The sequence below is a fragment of the Dromiciops gliroides genome, chromosome 3, assembly GCF_019393635.1.
Source record: "Dromiciops gliroides isolate mDroGli1 chromosome 3, mDroGli1.pri, whole genome shotgun sequence".
NCBI lineage: Eukaryota > Metazoa > Chordata > Mammalia > Microbiotheria > Microbiotheriidae > Dromiciops > Dromiciops gliroides.
This window is the reverse complement of record NC_057863.1, coordinates 39,789,500-39,813,650: the sequence shown is the minus strand read 5'-3', so window position 1 is coordinate 39,813,650 and position 24,151 is coordinate 39,789,500. Positions and strand designations below refer to the sequence as shown.

The 24,151-nt window shown below is 39.4% G+C and overlaps 1 pseudogene; it reads left to right on the top strand.

Annotated features, from left to right (window-relative positions):
• LOC122747111 lies at positions 1-22,952 on the top strand (annotated as a pseudogene).
• Positions 22,953-24,151: the final 1,199 nt, after the last annotated feature.

The window sequence follows — 24,151 nt, the reverse complement described above, 5'->3', positions numbered from 1 at the left end:
ATGGGGAAAGCTGCTGTTGTTCAAGATGCCTGTCGGTGTCCAAACAAACACATGCAGGATGGCATCTGGGTGATTTAGAATCTAGACAGTAATGTGCTTGCCCTCTTAATAGGCTTATCTAGGCTTAGCTTTAACAAAAATGAAGAAAAAAACATGTGTCTTACAGCATCATTTGGCTCAGCCTCTCTGACTTTTATTCTTTTTTAAGCTTTTGTGTGCAAAATAATTTTGAGTTGTTCTTGCAGTTTTTAATTCTTTCCCCCCATCCTTCAACCGCTCACTTGGTGCATTGTAATAGCTTAATAAATACTGATTGATTGATTAAAGGCTTGAGGGATTATCAAAATAGACCTGGAGATGACAATATAGCAAATGGTAAAGATGCTCCCATTTGACTCATTAAAGAGATTGGATTTATTGCCAGAATATGGTATTGCTTATTTGGAGAGAAGATATAAATCAGTAATATTACAAAGATAATGAAGATGTATAGGATTTTTATAATGTGTGGAAGCATATCTTCTTGAACAATGTATAGAAATCACAATGTGTGTTAACTTACAGAATCATAGAATCTATTGCCTTCTTATCCAAACATCCCCACTTTCCTTACCACATACCCAGCAAAGTGATCATCTAGCCTTTACATGTATTTCTGCAATAAGAAGGGATTCACCACTTCCCAAATCATCCCAGTCCATTTATGGATAACTCTAGTCATTAGAAAGAATTTTCTTTAGCTAAAACCTTACCTCTGAAATTTCTATACATTGTAGATTTCTTGTTGTTCAGCTCTTTCAGTTGTGTCTGACTCTTCAGGACCCCATCTGGGGTTTTCTTGGTAGAGACACTGGAGTAGTTTGCTATTTTTCCCCCTCCAGCTCATTTTACAGATGAAGAACCATGGCAAACAGGGTTAAGTTACTTGTTCAAAGTCACATAGCTAGTAAGTGTCTGAGGCTGGATTTGAACTCAGATGAGATCTCCTGATTCTAAATCCAGTGCTCCATTCAATGCATCACCTAGCCAGATTTCTGCACATTGCAAAGTTTAAATTTCTACACATAATTCAACTGTATGGGAAAAAGCCAAATAAGTCTAAACTTTCTTCCATTAGATAACCTTAAAAGTGCTTACCAACAACCATCATGCCTCCCCTAAGTCAAAGACCTGTAACTTCATCGATGACTAAGCTGACACATTAGCTTTTGTTATAAAAAAGACATGGAGGGGGTGGCTAGGTCACGCAGTAGATAAAGCACTGGCCCTGGATTCAGGAGTACCTGAATTCAAATCTGGCCTCAGACACTTGACACTTACTAGCTGTGTGACCCTGGGCAAGTCACTTAACCCCATTGCCCTGCAAAAAAAAAAGACATGGAGTTTGTGGTAGACTATAAATTCAGTGTGTCAGTGGCTTGGTGTGACAGACAAAAAACTAATTTGATCTGAGTCTGACTTAAGTGAGGTTCAGTGAGAAAGAGGTGACAGCACTGATGCATTTTCTCTGGGGCAGGACCTATCTGGCATATGGTACTCAGTTTGAGATGCCATATTTGGGAAATATATTAGTTACCTGAAGGATATCTGAGGAGAACATTCAAGATAGCAAGGGACCTCAAGATCATGCTATATATGAATCCATTAAAGGAATTGGGGATATTTAATTCTGAAAAGAGAAGACTTCAAGGGACCATTATAGATGTCTTAAAGTATTTGTAAGGATAACATATATTAAGAAGGGAAAAACAAGCATTTTTAAATGCCTACTATATGCTAGAATGTGCTAAGCACTTTACAAATATTATTTAAATTTATTCTTACAACCCTGTGAGAGAAATGATTATTTCTCTCTCGTTATTATTATTAAAATTGGAGTGACCCAAGATTTTTTCCCCTGTCCTCTTTCCTTGTCCATTCTCCAAAGGTCAGGACTAATGGATGATAGGATTAATATTCTCCATATTCTGGGTGTTGCTACTCCACCCAACCGGCTCAGGCTTGGATGGGGGATAGATTCTTTGATTGTATTTCTCAAGGCTGGGTGTGGTCAGAGTATAGTCTCTCTGGCAAAAAATGACATGATATCACTCTCTGTCCCTCACTGGAGTGAGCTTATTTCTCTTTGTAAATTTAAAAATCAGAGTTGATTGTCACCCTCAGGAACATGCATATTGTCATTTGGATTTGCTTTACTGTGTCTTGGTTTCTCATAAAGTCACTAGTTTTCATGTGTTCAAACCTAATTTTTAGGCAATTATTTTCTTCTGAGAGCTTTTGTATCTCCTTTTCCATTTGTCTTTTCAAGCTGTTGATTTTTTTTCTCATGACTCTCCTGCATTGTTCTCATTTTTCTTCCCATTCTTTTCTCCACCTCTCTAAATCTTCCTTCTATCTCTCTTACTTTCTCTTCAAAGTCCCTTTTGAGTGCTTCCATGGCCTGAGACCAATTCGTATTTTTCTTGGAAGCTTTGGATGTAGGGGCCCTGAGGTTGCTATCCTCTTCTGAGGGTGCACCTTGATTTTCCTTCTTGCTAAAGAAACTTTCTATAGTTCTCAACTTTCTTTGCTTATTCATCTTGCCATGTTTTACTTGAGTTTTAACTCCCTCTTACAGTGGGGCCCTACTTCCAAGCTACACTGTCCCAAGCTTCAGAGGGTCTCAGGTGTTTTGGTTTGAGGGAGGGCAGGTTTTTCTCTTGCCTGACCTGTTCTCTGGTCCAAAGATAACCTCAGGACCACTTGCTAATTAACCAGCCAGCAGATATTTGTGTACCATGTTGGTTCTTACCTCTGAGGAGCCTGTGCCCCTCCCCCACCTGGGCTTCCCACCACTCAAGATTTCTTTCTGGTTCCCTGTTGAGGTGGAATAGCCAAATTCCTCCTTAGGTCTTGCAGACACCCCTGTATTTTCCACACCCCCCCCCCCCGCAGCGAGCTGTTCAGCCCTCTCACCCAATGGTAAGCTCAGTTCCAGAAGATGCTGGTGTTGTAGCTGATTCAGAGGCTTGTGGTACGTTTCTCTGGTGCAGCCTGCCTGGGGACTGTGTTAGTGTGATCATGGGGTTGGGCTTGGCTTGCAGGCTAGCATGGTCCCCTCTAAGCTGTCTTTGGCTGGAAAATAATCTCAGCCCATTTTTGGGGGGTTTTGCTGCTCCAGTGTTGTTTTATGGCTGTTTGGGGGGTCATTGTGTCAGGAGCTTTGTGCATTTAATGTCTTTCCTCTGTCATCTTGGCTCTGCCTCTCAGGAACATGTATATTCTAAAGGGCATATAAGCTGCAAGCCTGCCATCATGATTGTCTTTGGAATTTGAAAAGGTTAATTGACTTGTCCAGGTGAACTCAGGACTTCTTGACTCCAAGCCCAGTGCTGTATTCACTATGTACCTAGTTGCCCCAGACGGGCATGGGATTTGGAAATTGGACTTGTTCTGTTTGGTCCCAAATGAAAGAACTAGAACCAGTGGGAAGAAGTTGTAGAGAAGCAGATTAAAGATGAATGTAAGGAGGAAAAAATGATAAAAAATAACCTCCTAACAATTAGACCTGCTTCAAGGCTTAATGACTTGCCTCAAGAGATAAATACTTTATCCTTAGTAGAGAACTTAAAGTGAAAGCTGGATGGCTACTTGTAAGAGACGTTGTAGACATGTTTATGTTCAGCTATTAGTTGGACTAGATATTCTGATGTGTCTTGCAGCGGTGAGATCCTGTGATTCTTTGAGAATCTTTGAACAAGTTCTCTGTAACCCTCTGTCCGGGTAAGGATGGACCTCATGCCTAAAAGGCGATCAGAGATGAGACAGAAATGAGTTTCCTTTGACCCAGGACTTTAAAAGGCAGGGCCTTTTTTTTTCTTCTTTTCATTTTTGTGTTTGTGCTCCCCAGCCCCCCCCCAGCCCCAGTGCTTTATTGCTATAAAGGTTAATCTTAGTATTATTAGTTAATCAATCAATCAGTCAATCAATTAAATAAATTATTCACTGAACCCCAGCTAGTGATAGAAGTGAGAATCTTGGAGCTCTTTAACTTGAAGTGAAGCATAAACATATTCTCCACATTTGTAGCATTGTCCTAGTGAGCATAAAGGACTAAGAAAGGACAGAGCTAGGTCCATCTTAGAAACACACCCATGGACAGTGTAAGCATCTCCATGCTGAGAATGAAACATCCAACCTTTTCAACATTTAGAGAGGAAGGAAATTTGATTTTTTTTTTCTTCTTGACATTTCTGTCATATTCACTAAGTCATCTTGGGTTGTCAGCCCAGGTTGCATTGCTTATAAATCCTGTTTGATCTGTGTTTATCAGTTAGTGCATCAGCAGCCCAGGGCTTTCAGCCAGTCTGTTTGTAAGAACTTTCAATCAATATTGAGGCCAGAAATGGGCTTGTGTTCATGACTGATTCAGTCCCCTTTTGTAACAACCCTTCTGCTAACTCTATTTTAGAGCAGGAGTCTTTCATCTTTTAAACTTTTATTTCGTACATTGACTCTCCATTATTTGTCTCCAAAAATTGGATCAAACTTTAACATGTTTTTATCTGATAGAATAGATGTGGAAATAGCTACATGGACAGATCCTAACTTATGAATGGGTTTTACTTAAGAGGTTTTTTTTTTTTCATGACCTTCAGCAAACCATATTTTCAGAGTCCAGATGAAAGATTCTTTTACCTAGGGTAAAAAGCATCAAGACTGAGTTGGAGTGACAGAACATAAGACACCCTATTGGTGGGTACCTGTTTAGTAGAAGAGGAGGCCATCTGTCCCCTAGAGAGTCTAATTCATATCCTTACAAGGTGTGTGTGTATGTGTGTGTGAGAAAGAGAGACAGAGACAAAGAGAGACACACACAGAGAGAAATAGAGACTCACAGAGGGAGAGATGGACAAAGACATACAGAGACAGCAGAGACAAAGAGAGATAGACAGAGAGAGACAGAGACAGAAAGACAGACACAGAGAGAGAGAAACATCCTGGAGGTGATAGTGAAGGATGAGATGAGAAAATAGGTGTGTGCTATGCAATGGAGAGCCATGACATATAAGGCATGGGACAGAAGACAGTCTCCTGATTGATAGGGAGAGCAAGTCCTTCATTTCCTTATCTGTAGAAGGAGATGGGTTGGAATGGATTCTCTCTAGGTCTCTCCCAGCTCAAAATCCCGAGCTTTCACATTGGTGCTGGTCTTTGTTATTCCCATGTGTACCTGGAATGATGTCATTGTTTTTGTACAAAGCCTGAGCAACTAAAAGAAGAAACTAGTGTGAATTACTCTCTAGATTCATAGATAAGATTGAAATCATCTGGCATTACAAAACATATTCTCCTCTTTCACTCTGTCACCCTCCCTTACTTGCACCACTCTGAGCCCCCCCCCCCCAAAAAAAAGGAAAAACCCTAAATAGCACAGCTATACTTTGAGCTGAGGGCTTGGCTTTCTACTCTACTGGTAATATTCAGGTCCTTTGACATGAATCAATCAAATGAATATATCAGTGAGCACATATTAAGCACCGTGTATATGCCAGGCACCACACGGGCTGCTGGGGATGCAAATATAGCAATGAAAGATGAAGGATTTATGGGAAAAAATAATAAAAAATCACACAGGGTGAGAAACCATTGGTCAATTGTGACCTGCATAAATGAAGGAAAGGCATCGAGATATATATATATATATATATAATCATAGATCTATCACTGCTCCAATGATGCTTATATTAGATTTCAAGATTTACGCAAAAAGATCTCTGGGCAATCAATAAGCATATATGAAGTACCTACTATGTATCAAGCACTATACTAGCCATAGAGGCTACATGGAGAAAAGGTGAAGTCACCATATAAAACAAAGTATCCTTAGTGAGTGAAGCTACATAGTTTTGGGAGTGTAAGTGAGAGGTTGGTTTGGGAAACTCCTTAGCTACAACAAGAAAACCTGTTTCCTTGTAGGCATGCAGCCCCAGCTGACCTGGTTCAGAGATTCCTCAAATAAAGAGCTTTATACATGGCAATTTTTGCACCTAGCAAAAACCCTACAAAACATGCTCAGAAAAAGCAACACAAAACGTCTTTAGTAGAGTAGGGTGGTGGTGGTGCAGTGAGACAGGGTAGTGTGCCCAGCTTACCATCTAGAAATCATATATGTGTGTTTGTGTGTGTGCATGTGTATATGTATGTACACATAACACATGCACATATATACACACATTAATTATTCTTGCTTTTAGGATGCTAAGCTCTGGGATGTGTGTGTGTGTGTGTGTGTGTGTGCGCGTGTGTGTGTGTGTGTGTGTGTATGTATGTATGTATTTGCTATGTGGAGAAATTACACGGGTTACAGCTCCACGGAGCAAAGCCTGTTAGGCTCTTCTCAAGTTTTAGGACAGGCTGGATATAAAATATATTGCTAAAAGCAGCATTTCAAATGTCTTCCATCACATCTTTCTTTTTATTAGCTCATAGACTTTGCTTCCTTTGCTAATATATTGGAATTGTACCAGCATTGTAAAATTTAGGGCAAAAAAACCTAAACACCTTTATTTCCCACTTCCCATTTGCTTCTCTGTTTTTGTACTTAATGATGCTGATAATTGCTCTCTGGATTTACTTTGTACCTAGTGGGTTTGTTTATTGCTTATTTGTTTATGCCAGCATCCTAAAGCTTTTATTTTATTTTATTTTATTTTTTCATTTCTATTTTCTGTCCTTGTTTTTCCCCGAAGCATGTGTAGAAAAACAAACACAATTATTCATCTTCTAAACTATTAATCCTTTTTTGCAAAAATGCTTTTGATGTTTTCTTTCTTGATAATTGTTTAGCTAGTCCTCAAATTCAGTTTTAAGCAATTGTAAAAAAAAAAAAGTTATTTGGGTCTAATAATGGCTGATTAATCGTTTGATTTTTCGCTGCCAGTTTGTTATTAAATTTGAAATGATGTAAGGCTGGATTGAGGCCAGATAAATATTGTTTGTGATATTGCAGTTTTTTTCCTCCTTTTGTTTTCTCTTGCAGAGTAAGATCTCTCCAAAGTGTCCCCCCCCCCCGTTTTAGCAGAGAAAATTATGTTTCTTTACTACTATTTTTTAATTTGTTTTAATTCAGTCCTCTTAGAACCTGCTTCCCACCAAGCTCCTTTTACTTGGTTGAGCAGGCTTTAAAGGGGAAATTTAACAGTTCCTCCAGGTGATAGCATAGATTGAGAATGGAAATGGACCTCAGAGGCCATCTAACCTGATCTCATTTTTCAGATGAAAAGCTGAAGTAAATTGACTTGCCCAATTTGACACAGGTAGTAAACATCAGAAGAGGAATTCGAACCCAGCTCCTCTGACTCCAGAACCTGTGATTTTCCCATTATATTCTGATGTTTCCTACCAGGACTAAGAACACTGATAATTGAAGTGACACTTGATGGCTTTAATTGAGATGTATAAGTATCTAGTCTACTGAAATTACATGGGTTGTGATCAGAAAGCATTTATTTTTTCTTCTTCTCTATTTCCTTTCTCTATTAGAAACAAAAGAAAAAGACAACCCTTGTGACAAATATGCATGGGCAAAAAAAAAAATCCCATATGGGCCACACCCCAAAAAACTTATTCAGCATTTTGAGCCTATTACCTTTCTGTGGGGAGCTGGGTAAAATGCATCATCATTGATCCTCTGAAATGGTGGCTAGTCAGTGTGTCGCTCCAAGTTCTTTAATCCTTTGATGTTGTTTATCTTTTTGATACTATAATGGTTCTCCTGCCCCTCCTTACTTCACTCTGCATAAGTTTACACAAATCTTTCAAGCTTCTCTGAAATGGCGCAAGTTTTTTCTACTTTCTCATGAACAGTAAGGAAGATAACATCAAAGATGCTTGGAGATAGAAAAGCTCACTGCTCCAAACAGTAAAAATGATCATTTATATCTACCACTTCGAAGCTTGAATGTTATTATTACTTTAAGTCATGACTGTCTCACTGTGACCCCTTTTGAGGTTTTCTTGGCAAAGGTATAGGAGCAGTTTGCCATTTCCTTCTCTAGCTCATTTTACAGATAAGGAAACTGAAGCAAACAGGGTTAAGTGACTTGCCCAGGGTCACAGAGCTAGGAAGTATCTAAGGCTGGATTTGAACTCAGGAAGATGGGTCTTCCTGATTCCAACCCCAGTGTTCTATCCTTTACATCACCTACCTGCCTCCCTCTCTGTATATAGTTGTTTTCATTTTGTCTTCTCCCATAGACTGTGAGATCCTTGAAAGCAGGGAGGTTTTTTTTCCTTTTCTTTGTATGTACAGTACTTAATATAGTGTCTGGCACATATGAGACACTTAATAAAAACTAATTGCCTGATGACTAATGAATTTTCTTTAAATATGTAATTCATTCCTGAAGATAAATGGCTACTTTGGAAATTTGACCCCAAAGTGTTCACTAATAGATGCTGACCAAATGGACCACTAAAATTCTGAGAACAGGGACAGCTAGGTGGCACAGTGGATAGAGCACCAGCCCTGGAGTCAGGAGGACCTGAGTTCAAATCCAACATCAGACAATTGACACTTACTAACTATGTGACCCTGGGCAAGTCACTTAACCCCAATTGCCTCACCAAAAAAAAAAAAAATATGAGAACTCTGGTTCTAGAGATTTTTACTCCATTTTTCATGTTCACTGTGACTGTTTTGGGTAATTAATTATGCAAATTAAACTCAAAGCCAAATGGGATAATTATTTAAGACATAAGCACCAACATAAATGACAAGAGAGAATCAGGTAGAATTATTGTTGACCTCAATGTGAATAGAAACTGCACCACAGATTTCTAGCTGGATGGGACTTCAAATGCCATTAAGTCTGACCCCCTTAGTTTACAGATGGAGAAACTGAGGCCAAGACTGGTGAAGTAGCTTGCTGAAGGTCACACAGATTGTAAGGGATAGAAGTGAGAGTTGAATCCAGGCAATTTGACTCCAAATTCATTGTTCCACTGTACCAAATTGCATGGCTTCTATGCCTCCCCAGAGATGGAATGGAATATAAACATTCTAGGGAAATCCTACAAGCAACAGAGGAAAATGTCCCTTGGTATGTGGATAAAAGAGATGAAGAAACTAGTAATTGTCTACCAATCTTCTTTTAGTAAGCTATTAGTAACTCATAGTTCCTGGGGTTGGATGCCTCTTGGCTTGAACTGGGGGCTCCCAGCTCCCTTCCTATGGAGTCTATTAAAGTTTAAACCACCAGGTATTGGAGTACAGTGGAGAAAACAACTGATTCTAGAGTCAGAGAACATAGGTTCAAATTCTGTCTCTGTTACTTTTCATCTCTTTGACGTTTCTCAGGTTATTTTCATCTCTGGACTTCAGTTTCACCATCTGTAAAATAAGGGAGTTGGATTATATGGCCCCTAAAGTTTCTTCTTCTTCTTCTTCTTCTTCCTCTTCTTCTTCCTCTTCTTCTTCCTCTTCTTCTTCCTCTTCTTCTTCCTCTTCTTCTTCCTCTTCTTCTTCTTCTTCTTCCTCTTCCTCCTCTTCCTCTTCCTCCTCTTCCTCTTCCTCCTCTTCCTCTTCCTCTTCTTCTTCTTTGTGATGAATGTTTTTGTTTTGAGGGACAATGAGGGTTAAGTGACTTGCCCAGGGTCACACAGCTAGTAAGTGTCAAGTGTCTGAGGCTAGATTTGAACTCAAGTCCTCCTGAATCCAAGGGCCGGTGCTTTTTCCACTGTGCCACCTAGTTGTCCCTCAGGTTTCTTCTAATGTTATAATTGAGATCCTATAATTTCACTGAGATTCAGATTTGGGTAGTTTTCATGGTGATCCTCATATTAAATCATTCAGACAGCTCTCTCATTTAAGCACAGCACATCTCTTTATCTGTGCTCATTCCCATTACCTGATTTTCTTGTTTCCATAGCCCTTTTCACATGGCGCTACCTCTCTTCACTTACTTTTCCAATTTCATGCTATCAGGCAAAATCTCTCAAGGTCTCATGGTACCTTTTTAGTGAAAGGACTTTCTCTACTGATGATCAAAGGACTTGAATAATTGAGTAACCAAAGATGAGAAACTGGAGAGCTCCTAGAAAAAATAAACTGCACCAATCACATAGTGATCATAACACTCATTCTCTACCTCAAGAATTTTCAATGAATCCCTATTTACCTCTACTACAAAATGAAAACTCGAATTTTGCTTTTAAAGTTTGAAAAATCTACTTCTAACCTAATTTTCTAGTCTTTTTAAGCTAGGTTTATTTAGTCTTATTACTCTCCATGGATTCTATAATTCAAGCAAATCAGCTTTCTTGTCCTTCACTGAACTCAGCTTGTTATCTCTCCTGCTTCCATGTTTTTTATTAGTCACCCTTCACGGTTGTAATATATTTCTGTTCTTTGGGGCCGCTAGATGGTGCAGTGGATAAAGCAGCTGTCCTGGATTCAGGAGTACTTGAGTTCAAATTTGACCTCAGACACTTGACTCGCTAGCTATGTAACCCCGGGCAAGTCACTTAACCCTCACTGCCCTGCAAAAAATAAATAAACAAACAAACAAATACAAATAGGTAAATAGATAAATAAATTTAAGAAAAGGTTTTTTTGAAAAAAAAACCTATTTCTATTCTTAAATTCTTTCAAAATTTAGTACTATTGCCTTTCCTTATTGTCTAAACTCTAGGAGAGTTCTCTCCTACATCAAAGTATCTTGTATTTACTTAACTCTTTACACTCTATATCCCCTTGAAAAAGAAAGGTCCTTAGGGGGCTGGGCCATCTTTTATGTCTTCATAGGCCTAGTTCCTAGCAGGATGCCCTGTTATCACCAATTATTATTGTCAGTCAATAAATGTCTAATCAAATAAAATTATCTTTGCTTTTGTTCAGTCATAATTAAACTTTTACCATGAAAATTTTGAAAAATAAAAATAAAAACATTTAGGATCCAGGGTCACCCCCATACCATGATGAAATGTAGTGTTCTCTTTAAAAACCTTGTACATAGTAGGTGCATCGGTACTTAAAAAGTGTTTGCTCAGTTGAGTTGCTGAACTATTTTGCATATGCCCTGTGGTAGAGTAGAAAGAACTCTAGGTTGGGAGTTAGACAACCTGGATTCTCATTTCAGATCTACTCATAAATTTCTATGTAACCTTGAGCAAACCACCTCACTTGGTCTGGACTCATCTGCCAAATGGTAAGGTTGAGTATATTTGTTTTCTTCTTGCTCTGGCTTTAATTGAATTCCTCTATCAACCAGCTTGTGGGTGCCCTGTGCACTCAGTGTATAGCTACACTTAAATGTTTTCGTGATAAATGCAGTGCAAGGCTCCTTAAAACTCTCCTCGTGGGGCAGCTAGGTGGCACAGTGGATAGAGCACTGGCCCTGAATTTAGGAGGGTCTGAGTTCAAATCTGGCCTCAGACCTTTGACAGTTACTAGCTGTGTGATCCTGGGCAAGTCACTTAACCCCAATTGCCTCCCCCAAAAAAACCAAACCAAACCAAAACAAAACAAAACACAACTCTCCTTGCTCTATTTCTAGCATTCTACAGCTGACTAAATTACATTTCTCTCATAAAATAGCAAATTCAAAGGACATAACATGGGAAGCCATTAATACTTTAGCCTTGTCCACATAACTAAAACTTTTCTGAGATTTTTCTGTACCCATGAAGCCTCTCCCAAAGGCCTTTTCTTATCTATGGTCTTGGTTCTTATAGATACCTCAAGTCCACCTTATCAGAATCAAAAGTCGCTGGCTCAGGCTTTGGGATCCCAACTTGGCCAAATGGAGAGAATGGAAGCAAAGGGAAAAGGAAGTTATCCCAGTGATTTACAACTTAATTAACCAGAAAGAATAGAAAGAACCAGTGAAAATTGGAGCAGAAAAAGCAAAGGGAAGGGGCAGCTATGTGGTGCAGTGGATAAAGCACTGGCCCTGGATTCAGGAGGACCTGAGTTCGAACACTTGACACACTTACTAGTTATGTGACCCTGTGACCCTGGGCAAGTCACTTAACCCTCATTGCCCTTCAAAAAGAAAAGAAAAGAAAAGAAAAAAAGAAAAGAAAAAGAAAAAAAGAAAGAAAAAACAAAAAAAGAAAAGGGATGGTGGGAGTATATGGGGAGGAAACAGATAAGAATACACATGACTCTACAATTATACTTATTGAATTATTAGTACATATATAGTAGGAAGAGAGAAGGGGGTAAAAAGATGGTCCCCTTAATGATGACCAATGGTTAGAAAAAAAAATCTTTTTGAAACCATATATCCTTAAAGACATTTGCCACAAGCCTAGTGACAGTACTGAGTATAAATTCCAAAAGAAAAAAAGAGAGGAGTACAGATTGAGTACATGTGTAACAACATCCTGGGCATGATTTCTTCAATTGATGTAGTTGTGACTAAATGGAGACATCTCTTGAGATGAATGGTCATCATTTCCTGAACTCGATATGTTGATGTCCTTTAAATGCTCAACATGGAAAACATTCATCTTCACCATGATGAAAAGAGGCAAAGCACAGCAGGGATTGGATGTCTCTTGAGGGCTATATCCTCAGGAACTGACAGAGCATGACAATTCTCATAGGGGCCAAATAAACATTCTTTATGGAATTATATTTAGAGGGAGTTTTATGGTATCCATTGTTCCATGCTTTAAGTACAGTGACAAACAGAAGCAGGTAGAGTATAGAACTTGGGATTGGACCCAGACTAGAGAGAGGATAGTTCAGTTAGCCTAGATACTATGATTCATACGTATATAAAGGGTTTACAATTTTGTCAGGCTGAGTCTACTGAACTTCTGTATCGCTCAGTAGGTAGTTTTTGAGAATTGCCATGAATGAATAATTTATCACCCAGTGGCCAAAATGGTGGACTGTCTCAGTACTCAGCTACATGGGTCTTCAGGTATGAGGCTGTCATTTTGTCCCTGGACTTGTACTCAAAGCCTTTCAAACTAGAGTCTGAGCCTTACTACAATAAACTTTGTGTGTCTTCCCCCCTGCCCCATATTTTTATGATGAGAAGGAATAGGACCTTATTGGATGGCTATGGTTGAAATAGCCCAAACAAAGACTAAAGACCTCTTTAGGGGAAGTTCAATTAGGGTAATGTGCTAATCAAGTCAGGATAATGGAAGATGTATACAAATGGTCACAAGGGGAATTAGGTGAAAGTATGAACAGAACTATACAAATCTATCACTAGGACTAGAAAAAACAAATTAGGCAAATTGCTTGGAGATATGTCATAGAGGCTCAGCAGAGTCAGAATATAAAAGATAGTGTTTCCTATTGGTGCACTTAGAGAATGCAGAACAGGATGAATACATCTGTGTTAAGAAGTTGGATGGGCAGAAGACCAACATTATAATAGGGGAAGGGGGGAAATACTTCAGAAAAATGAGGAGGGCTGCTTGGCTAGAGAGATATTGGACAGTTGAGTGGCTCCAAAGACAATTTGTCAAATTGGTTCTTTGGTAGTGGAGACTTTGCTGATCTATGTTCTCAGCCACATGTGTTACTATGATATAGATGGTATTTTGTTTATCCTTAGACATCTTCTTCATCAGTAAAATGAGAATGCTCATAACACCTTCTTCATAGATGGTTGTAAGATTCAAAGCACTGCAGTCCTCAAAGGGCTACACACATTTGAGCTACTACTCCTTAATTAGGTTTTAAGTAGTTTTATTACATTGAAATCTTTGTCAGTCTAAGAGGTTAACATCCCTTTGCAATAAATGCAATTTACAAAAGGCCAAAGCTGTCTTCCAGGGGATGACTCAGAAATAATACATTGATTTAGAATAGAATTAGGACCCTTTTACAGGGAGTATTTTCTCTACAATTATAATCAGAAAAAAAAATGGTCACGTGAAAATGGCATCATGTGGGATTGGGTAAAGGAGTATAGAGCAGTAGGGAATCTCTTTACAAGTGTTTTTGTTCTGCCATCAAGCAGAAAATACACTATTTGTCCAGTGACCTCTTCCTGTCCCAACTCTATTTCCTACCTCAAGTAATTCAAGCATTTTAAGGTCTTTCTATGGACTAGGCACTAGGTGAGTTGCTAGAGAGACAATGACCAAACGGAAACTTGTCCTTATTCTCAATGAACTTGCATTCTACTGGGAGGAAGAGGGAAATGAGACATCTTTCCTCAGATCAATTAAATAACTGATTCCTACCAGTTAGGAGACTGAAATTGTCTTGAATTTAGCAATTTAGCACGATGGTTTTAAGGACCTGTTAATCAATTCAATTCACTTCATTTCTTTATGGTCCCTGAGAAGTGAGTTTCCTGAGAGAAGGGACTGTTTTGCTTTTCTCTTTGTATCTCAGGGTTTTGTACAGGGTGGGCCAAAAGTCACAAAGGGAGTTGATGTTTTAGTAACGTTTTAAAAAATTATTTTTATTTACTTTTCATCATTTCTGAGATTTGATTTTTCTCATATAATATAAATTCATTTCCTATATATACTGTATATGATGCTATGGTATTACAAATTAAAAACAACAAAAATAAAGGAGTTATTAAATATTCATAACTTTTGGCCCCCCTCATTCATTTATTCTCTCATTCATTCATTTCAGTCACCTATTTGATTTAATTTCATCTCATTTCAATTGATTCTACACTTATTCATTAAGCTCATCTATCATATATGAGTCAATACGCTGGGTGCTGGTAATGCAGATATCAAATAAAAATATATTCTAGTGGGAGTCATTTTCGATAAAGATTTCTATTGTGTCAAATTGGTTATGATATTCTAGCCTTAAGTTGGGAATCCAGAATGCTGTGACCCTAACAGTTTATGTCTGGTATTCAATTCAGTTTCTAGCATTTAGTAAGCACCCATTACATGCAAGGCACTTTGCTAGGCACTGGTACTTCCATTTCTTTAAAGGTAGAACTTCGTTCTTTATAGTTTATCCTGTAGATTCCTGCCTTGAGATAGGAAGTCAGGTTTTGTTTTCCACGTCTAACCTCATTGCCTAATTACTTAATCTTCACAGAAGGTTAAAGCCCAACGGATTTAAGACAAATGGAGTCAGCTCAATTCTTTTTGACTTAGCATTTGCTTTTCCCCATGCAGTGGTGGTGAGCTGTGCTCTGTAAGATTGGACTTTATGTGTGTTCAACTGGGAGATTATATATCATGACACCTGAGCAGGCTCCCTGCTCCCATTTCAGGTTTTCTCCTGAGCTCAGCAGATTTTTTTTCCTGGGATGCTGGGCTCTTGGCAACTGCTGCTTTGCTCTCACTAAGCTTATCTTTTTAACTACTAGAGGAAGAGTTTTCAGAAAAATGAGACCAAAGAAGGCAAACCAAACCAAAACAATTTACACATCTGTCGATCGCTAGTACCTACTCACCTCTAGATTACTCAGCATATATTTTGGATTTTTTTTTATATGGAGAAAAGCTGCTCCACCATTCCTCATGTAATCTCCTTGATAAAAGGGACTGTTTTATTATTTTTTTTCTTTGTATCCCTTGAATGTGGTTGCTTATACATAGAAGGTATTTAATAAATACTCCTTAATGTGAATCTCCATCATCCTCCCTTCATTCCTGTATCCCAGCCATTCTTTGGACCTTTGATTGTTTCTTATCACCCATAGAACCACCCTGGAGATTTTTCTGTTTTTTCAATCAAGCTTGGAAATAAGCATTCTGCAGCCATAGCAGATGTCCCCTGGACTGCTTACCCTGGTACCCCTGTAGATGGGGCAGTAAAAGGTAGGTCTGGGACCTTAGGTTTGAAGCTGGTTTTGTGGTTATGATTTGTAGAAGAAGCAAATCGTGGCTTTAGAGAACAAGGAAGACCTTAGAGTTTGAACACTAGGGCTTTCTTTCCCCTCCTACCCCTCTTTGGTGCCTGCTGAGACCAGAACAGATACAGTAGTACTGAACATTTGCTGAGAACCTACTGTATGGTAAGCACTATCAAAGGCATTGCGGATGCAAGCAACAAAATGGTACAATTCTCCCCCTTGCCTAGACAATTGCATTACTGACAGGATAAAGGACCAAATGTCATGTATAAGTTTTTTGGGGGCTATAACTGTATTTATTATAAGGAACTGTTATTGTAGAGACTCCCCTTACCACTGAACTTGTAGTACAGCATAGAGAAGAGAGAAAGTCTGTAACAGAGTCAGGACCACCTAGGATCAGGTGCTGCCTCCAACACATATTGTGACTATGTGACCCTGAGCAAGTCATTTAACTTCTAAGTGAAGCTTTTGTTAACTTTATTTTTCCATTAGCCAGTGTTTTTCTCTCTTACTCTGCCCCCAAATAAAAAAAGAAAAAAGATATGACCCAAGCAAAACAACACCCTTGCTTTGACCATGTCCAAAAATAAATGTCTCATCCTACATCTTGAATCTGTCACCTTTCTTCCAAGAGGTGGTGGACAGGCTTCATCCTAAGGCCACCTAGAATCATAATTGGTCATTGCATTGATTAGAGTTCCTAAATCTTCCAAAGCTGATTGTTTTTACTGTGTTGTGATTGTTATGTATCAATAATTCTCCTGGTTCTGGTCATTTTATTCTACATCACTTTTTACCAGTATTCCCAGGTTTCTTTGAGCCCATCCATTTCATCAGTTCTTGTAGCATAATAATGTCCCATTACCTAGAAAAATTTTATTATATATACATAAACATATACTATATGGAGGGCAGCTATGTGGCATAATGGATAAAGAACTGGGCTTGGAATCGGGAAGACATCTTCCTGGGTTCAAATCTGGCCTTACTAGCTGTGTGAACCCTGGGCAAGTCGGTTCATCTTGCTTGCCTCAGTTTCCTCATTTGTAAAATGAGCTGGAGAAGGAAATAGCAAAGCATTCGAGTATCTTTGCCAAGAAAACTCCAAATGGGGTCATGAAGAGTCATACATGACTGAAATGGCTCAACAAGAACAACTCCTGGGCTAATCAAAGCTACTGTCCTGTGTGACCTTGGGCAAGTCATCTAATTTTCTGGACTATAGTTTCCTCATTTGTAAAGATGACATCATGGATTAGATAGATTTTGAGCTCTCTTATAATTCTAAAGCTGGGATCCTATGATGAGATGAGCATCAAGTACTCAAGGAGAACTGGAGGAATGTATGCATCACCTCTTACTGAGAAGAGCTTCCATTCATTTGATTCTTTCATTTATCAAACATTAATTAAATTGTTTCTCTTTACAACACACTGTGCTAGACTTAGGGAGAATGGGAGATGATTAAGTAAAAATTTCAGATATAATGGCTCATCCCTTTAGGAACTTTACTGTCTATCAAGAGGTATGCATGAAGTATACATATATACAGTTTTACAATAACACTCCAGTAAGTACAGTACAGTGCAGAGTATTATCTAATGAGAACCTAAAAGAAGCATAAAGTCCAGGTGAGGCAGCTTGGTGGTACAGTGGATAGAACACTGGATTTGAACTAAAGAATCTAGAGTTCAAATCCAGCCTCAGACATTTACTAGCTTTGTGAACTAGTTACTTAAGTAACAAGTTACTTAACTCTTGCCTGCCTCATCTTCCTCATTTGAGAAACAAGGATAATAATAGAACTGACTTCGCAATATTGTTTCAGGAGATCAAATGAGAAAAGGTGTGTACGGTGCTTTGCACACTTTAAATCATTATATAAATGTCAGGTATGATTAGCTATCATACAAGGTCATATCATTGTTCCTGATTAAAGAATAGACAACTTTATTTGGAGGAGACTGCATTTGAGTTAGCCTTGGAGGGTGAGCTAGATTTCCAGTGAAGAAGATGTAGCAGGGAAGAATATTCCAGATGCAGGTATAGAGTTAAGGCATGGAGATATATACAAGAAATGGAGAATAGATTGGCCTAGAGAGAACTTAGTGGACAAGAAATTGAGAAGTGAGCTATAAGGCTAGATAAAGAGCAATATGCAAGATTATGAAGATCCTTAAATGCCAGGTTAAAGTATCTGAAAACTGGCAATAGGGAGCCATTGGAGAGTTACTTTAAGAGTCAGTGAAGGGGCAGCTAGGTGGCACCTAGCTGGATAGAGCACCGGCCCTGGAGTCAGGAGTACCTGAGTACAAATCCAGCCTCATACTAGCTGTATGACCCTGAGCAAGTCACTTAACCCCAATTGCCTCACTAAAACAAAACAAAACAAAACAAAACAAAAAACCCAAAGAGTCAGTGAAGATAGCAACCAAGCCTCCTTTGGATGAGTTAATTCCTGCATCAGGAAGCCAGGAAGGGTCACTTTTATTTATTTACATAGCCATCATCATACCCAGAGTAAACTAGACTCATCAAAGAGCTGTAGGCTCTGACTTTGTTTGTCCTTTGTTCTAGAAGAGTACCGAATGACATTAGGAAGGTGATATCTTGACTTGTAGGTGATTTAAATGTGAGACAGGGCTTTGCAAAGTCACCTGTTTCACTCCCTCCTCTAGAGTTTTCCAGGTCCAGTAGCAACACATAGATTAGGATGACTACAGATGGCCCTGGAGGCAATGGAAGCCTTGGCGTTTTTAAGCTAAGGTCTTTCCCAAGTCTCAGTTTGTCTGAGGCAATACCTATTCAGTGATTAAGCTAGGTAATAAATGAGGCAAAAGAAGGCCTCTTTTTACTACTCAAAAAACCAAACCAAACAAAACCAAATCAATCTGGAGGGGATGACTCTCAGGATTTCTGGCCAGAACAGAAACAATTGCTATTCATACTGACTGTGAGTCAACAAAACCCAAACAATGACCAAAGGAGGTTTGGACTGGGTTTTCTTATTGACCAGTCAGTGAGAATCAGAGGGATTGGGTTTAAGGCACAGCCCTATTTCAAGAAATCCACTTTGCCTTGGGCAGAGCAACCACATGAAAGTACATGATTCCCCATGTAGGAGGGAAGAAAGAAAGGAGGGAGGGAGGAAGGAAGGGAAAGAAGGAAGAAAGGAAGGAAGGAAGGAAGGAAGGAAGGAAGGAAGGAAGGAAGGAAGGAAGGAAGGAAGGAAGGAAGGAAGGAAGGAAGGAAGGAAGGAAGGAAGGTGCGGCATTGTTTAACTGAACCTGGCCAGTTGGTAAAGCTGCTACTCCTCACAGATTGTTGCATAGTAGGGATCATGTTGTAGCCAGTCAATAAATTAATAAACATCTATTAAGTTCATGTTATATGGTGCACCCTATGATAGGCACTGCAGAAACAAAGACAAATGTGAAACACTTCCTGCCCTTAGGGAGTTTATGATCTAGTGGGGAGATGCAATATGTCCACAGACAATTAAATATACTAAGAATAACTAGCATTTATATAATCCTATCAGGTTATCAAAGCACTTTACAAATATCACATTATTTGTTAGCCTTATAACAACCCTAGGATGTAGGTATCATTATTATTATTATTATTATTATTATTATTATTATTATTATTATTATGTCCATCTTATAGATGAGGAAATTGAAACAGAACTGGAGGTTAAGTGATTTACCTGGGGTCCTACCCTTAGCAAGTGTCTGAAGCCAGATTAGAACTTAGATTTGTCATGGTTCAAGCTCCAGCACTCTATCCGCTGGGCCACCTAGCAGCCTCTAACTAAATACATAAACAAAGTGATGGGGGTGGGCTGTTGCTGCCCAACACCCACAGAAGCACTGTACACTGAATATCTATTGAATGTTAGCTTTTGTTTTCACTGGCGTCATTTTTTCTTCCCTGGTTTTGAAGTAATGCCTTCTTCCTTCCTTTCCTCCTTGAGGTTATTCAAAGTCACTTCCAATGATCTTCTCCATCCTTTCTATAGCTCTGGAACTGAGGTAGGGACCAACAAGTCATTAAAATGGATTAGAGTTGTACCCTTTGCCAACAATTGCTGTGCATGGTACCTGCCTGATAGGCCAATTTGTCTAAAGCTATCCCCAAATGGGGCATTCGATCCTCAGCGAGTCTGGGGAAGGCTGGTTCAATCCAGTTGGTGCAGTTAGCTGCATTCTTTTAAGGAGAGCTGTCATCTGGTCTGGATGAAAGCCTGTCAGTAGAGGCAGTTTGTGTCTAATTAATGAGAGGAAGGAGAAGTCCAACTACCGCAAAGCAGAAATAATGATCTTGCTTCTCTTTCTACCAGGGATGTGTTTAAAGACACTGCCTCTGAGAGGCATATTGTTGGAGCTTATAAGTGTACTGGCTTTTGAGTAAAAAAGATCTGGTTTCAAATCTTGCTTCTGAAACTTAGTAGGTGCTTGTGCATGTATGAGTCATTTTACTTCTCTCAGTTTTACTTCCCTCCCTTGTAAAATACTGAATTGGACTACATGAACTGTAAGGTCCCTTCTGGCTCCCGGATCTGTGTTTCTCTAAGTGCTTTGAGCTTCTTAGAAAAAAAATGACTGTTCTGTCATGTCCTACTCTTTGTCACCCCATATCATACCATGCTAGTGCTTCTTTATGGAGTTTTTTTAGCAAAGACACTGTAGTGGTTGGCTATTTCCTTCTCCAGTGGATTAAAGAAAACAGAAATTAAGTTACTTGTCTAAGGTCACACATCTAGTAAATGTTTGAGGGAAGATTTGAACAGAGGTTTTCCTGACTCCAGGCCAATGCTCTATCCACTGAACCATCCAGCAGAATGCTTGTTTTGGGTGATGTTTGTAAGTTGCAAATATTTTCCTTGCGGTATTTTTCCTTAATATAATGTAAGATCCTACAGTGCATGATTCCCCATGTAGGAGTGAGGGATAAAGGAAGGAAGGTACCCACATTCTTTCTTTCTATTCTTTCTTTTTTTGTATCCCCAGTACTTTAACACAGTAAATGGCAGATATTAAGCAATTGATAAATACTTGCTGATCGATTGGAAGAACAGATAAATCATGGCCCTCTAATTGGGTACATATCCTGCCTCTAATACTTCCTAGGCATATGAATATGGGCAAGAAATTAACCTCTGAGAGGCAGCTAGGTGATACAGTGGATAAAGCACCAGCCCTGGATTCAGGAGGACCTGAGATCAAATCTGGCTTCAGACACTTGACACTTACTAGTTATGTGACCCTGGCAAGTCACTTAACCCTCATTGCCCAGCAAAAAATAAAATAAAATATAATTAATTAATTAATTAAAAATTAAGAAATTAACCTCTGAACCTTGAGAGGTTTTCCCCTATTGGCAAAATGGGAATGTGGCACCTAGTCAAATGGGATCATGTATACAAAAGTGCTACGTATATCTGACACCCCTCTGGGAATATCAGCTGGGATGCTGGTGTTAGAGAAGCTTGGTTCACAGTTAGCAATTTGATTAGGCTCATTTCTAAGTGATATCTGTCTTTGGATAACCTTATATTCTTAGTCAGTTTCAGAAGGGCTGGGGTAGCAGCAATCTTTGTCTAGAATCCCCTTTCCCTCTCCTTTTGTTTCTGTTCCTTTTTCTTTCACTTGAGTACTTATAGAATCTCGGTTTCCAAAGCACCACTCGCCTTCTTTTTATGTACATAGAAGGCAAAAACTAAGCACATAATGACAACAATTTGTTCTCTTATTATTCTTCTCTGTGCAGATGTAAGAAAGCAAGCAGGCTACAAAGCTGAAGCATATTGATTTTTGGAAGGTTGTTCTTGGGCTCCATTTTTTATAACATTTCCAATAATTTTCTCTAGAGATGCTTATGGGAGACCTCTCTTTCCTCCCTTGCTTCCCCAGGTCCCTTTAATTCAAAGCACTTTACTGGTGAGTCTCCGACCTACTTATTTACAGGGTGAAGACCAGATTTTCACAAATGCAGCTTTAGCCACTGTGGATCTAACCCCTCAACCTTCAGCCTCCCTTTCTGTTGTAGAGTAAAACTCAAGGACAGACAATAAATGGCATTTCTCGTTTCCTGTGATTCAAACCCACTGACAGACCTATAGGCATTTAAAACTCAACGTGTCCAAAATGAAACCAATTATATTTACTCCTAAAGCCACCCTCCAAACTCCCTTATTTGCTGGGAGAACATCACCATCCTTCCAGTCACTCAGGTTCACAAAATTAACCTTGTCCATGACCCTTGTCTCTCCTTCACTTCCGGTATCTATCCCCAACTTTCCACTCACCGTCGCCCCACGTACCAATCAGCTGACAGGGTTTCTTGATTCTACCACTACAATTTCTTACATCTGTTCCCTTCTCTCTACTCATAAAGTTATCACACTAATTCAAACCATTACTTCTCTTCTGGTCTAATACAATACTATAATTCATTTTGTGACTTTCAGCTTCTCCTTCCTCTAATCTTTGTTTCAAATAGCTGCCAGATTGATATTTCTACAAAATAGCCCTCTCCTTTCCTTTTCTGTGCTGCAGCTGCAGCCATAAGTATGCTCAGGCTTCAGAAGAGGCTTGCCTCTAGTGTCCTTCAATGTGGAAAAAAGGAAGGTATGGCTTGACCCCAATGAGACCAATGAAATTGCCAATGCCAATTCCCGTCAGCAGATCCAGAAGCTGATTAAAAAATGGCTGATCATCTGGAAGCATGTTACTGCGCACTCTTGTGCCAGATGCCAGAAAAATACTCTAGTTCGACAGAAGGGCAGGTGCATGGGCATTGGTAAGAGAAAGGGTACTGTCAATGCTTGTGTGCCTGAGAAAGTGACCTGGATGAGGTGAATGAGGATTCTGTGGCATCTACTCTGAAGATATCATGAATAGAAAAAGATTGACCACCATATGTACCACAGACAGTACTTGAAGGTGAAGAGCAATGTGTTCAAGAATAAGTGGATCCTCATGGAGCACATTCATAAACTGAAGGCAGACAAGGCCCGGAAGAAGCTCCTGGCTGACCAGGCTGAAGCTCACCAGTGCAAGACTAAGGAAGCACAAAAGTATCAGGAACAGCATCTACAGGCTAAGAAAGAGGAGATCATCAAGCCTGTCTAAGGAGGGGGAGACCAAGAAATGATTCTCCCCATCTCCTCTGGACTCAGTACCCTTCTATTTGTCTCATACAATAAAACTTGACAGACTGTCAAAAAAAGATATTTCTACAAAATAGATTTGTCCAAATTATTCTTCTGTTCAAACATTTTCAGTGGCTCCCTATTGCTTCTTAGATCAAGTACAAAGTTATTTGTACTAATCTTAAATAAGATGGCTTATTTTTGTCTTATTGTGTATCATTCCCTCTCATATACTCTGCATTTTAATCAAACTGACATGCTAGCTTTCCCCCACAAAAGACATTTCATTTCTTGCCTCCTTGTATTTGTATGGAGTGTTTACCATGCCTAGATGTTCTTTCTCTTTGCCTTCATATTTTTTTAGTGAGGCAATGGGGGTTAAGTGACTTGCCCAGGGTCACACAGCTAGTAAGCGTTAAGTGTCTGAGGCCCGATTTGAACTCAGGTACTCCTGACTACAGGGCCGGTGCTCTATCCACTGTGCCACTTAGCTGCCCCTGCCTTCATATCTTAACACCTCAAGTTTCCCTCAAAGCATAGCTGAGATAATTCCTCCTACATTAGACCTTTTCTGATAAACCCTCCTACATATCCCATTGTTATTGCTTGTTCCCTTGCAAAATTATTTTTCTAATTATTTTGGGTACATATTATATTTAATGGTCTGTGTTCGGTTGCATTTTCCCTAAGTAAAAGTCAGCCCCTTGAAGCCAGGGGCCATTTCATTTTTGTCTTTGTATTCCTAGCAACTAGGGTAGTGCCTGGTGTGTGGTGGGTATTTAAGAAATGCTTCCTGAATCAGATTTGCAAAGCTCAGCTCCATTGAGCAGTTTACCAGCTAGCAGTTTGGAACAAAGCTGATGAGAATCTCAGAGAGATATCCCTACTGGTTGGATCTGGTGGAATCTTAAAGGTGCTGGGGGGAGCTTTCTCTCCCCTTTCATATCCGAGGCTCAAATTTGTACCACACTGTCTTTGTAGTACTCAGGTTAGGTATCTCTGGCCCCAGTGGGTGCAGGGGGAGACAGATAGACTATGATATGTTGGAAATAAACTGTACCCTCTGTCTGCCAGGTAAGTAGATATACAATATCTGGAAATTCTCCATCAAAGCCCATTATTGGGGCAGCTAGGTGGCACAATGGATAAAGCACTGGCCTTGGATTCAGGAGGACCTGAGTTCAAATCCAGCCTCAGACAC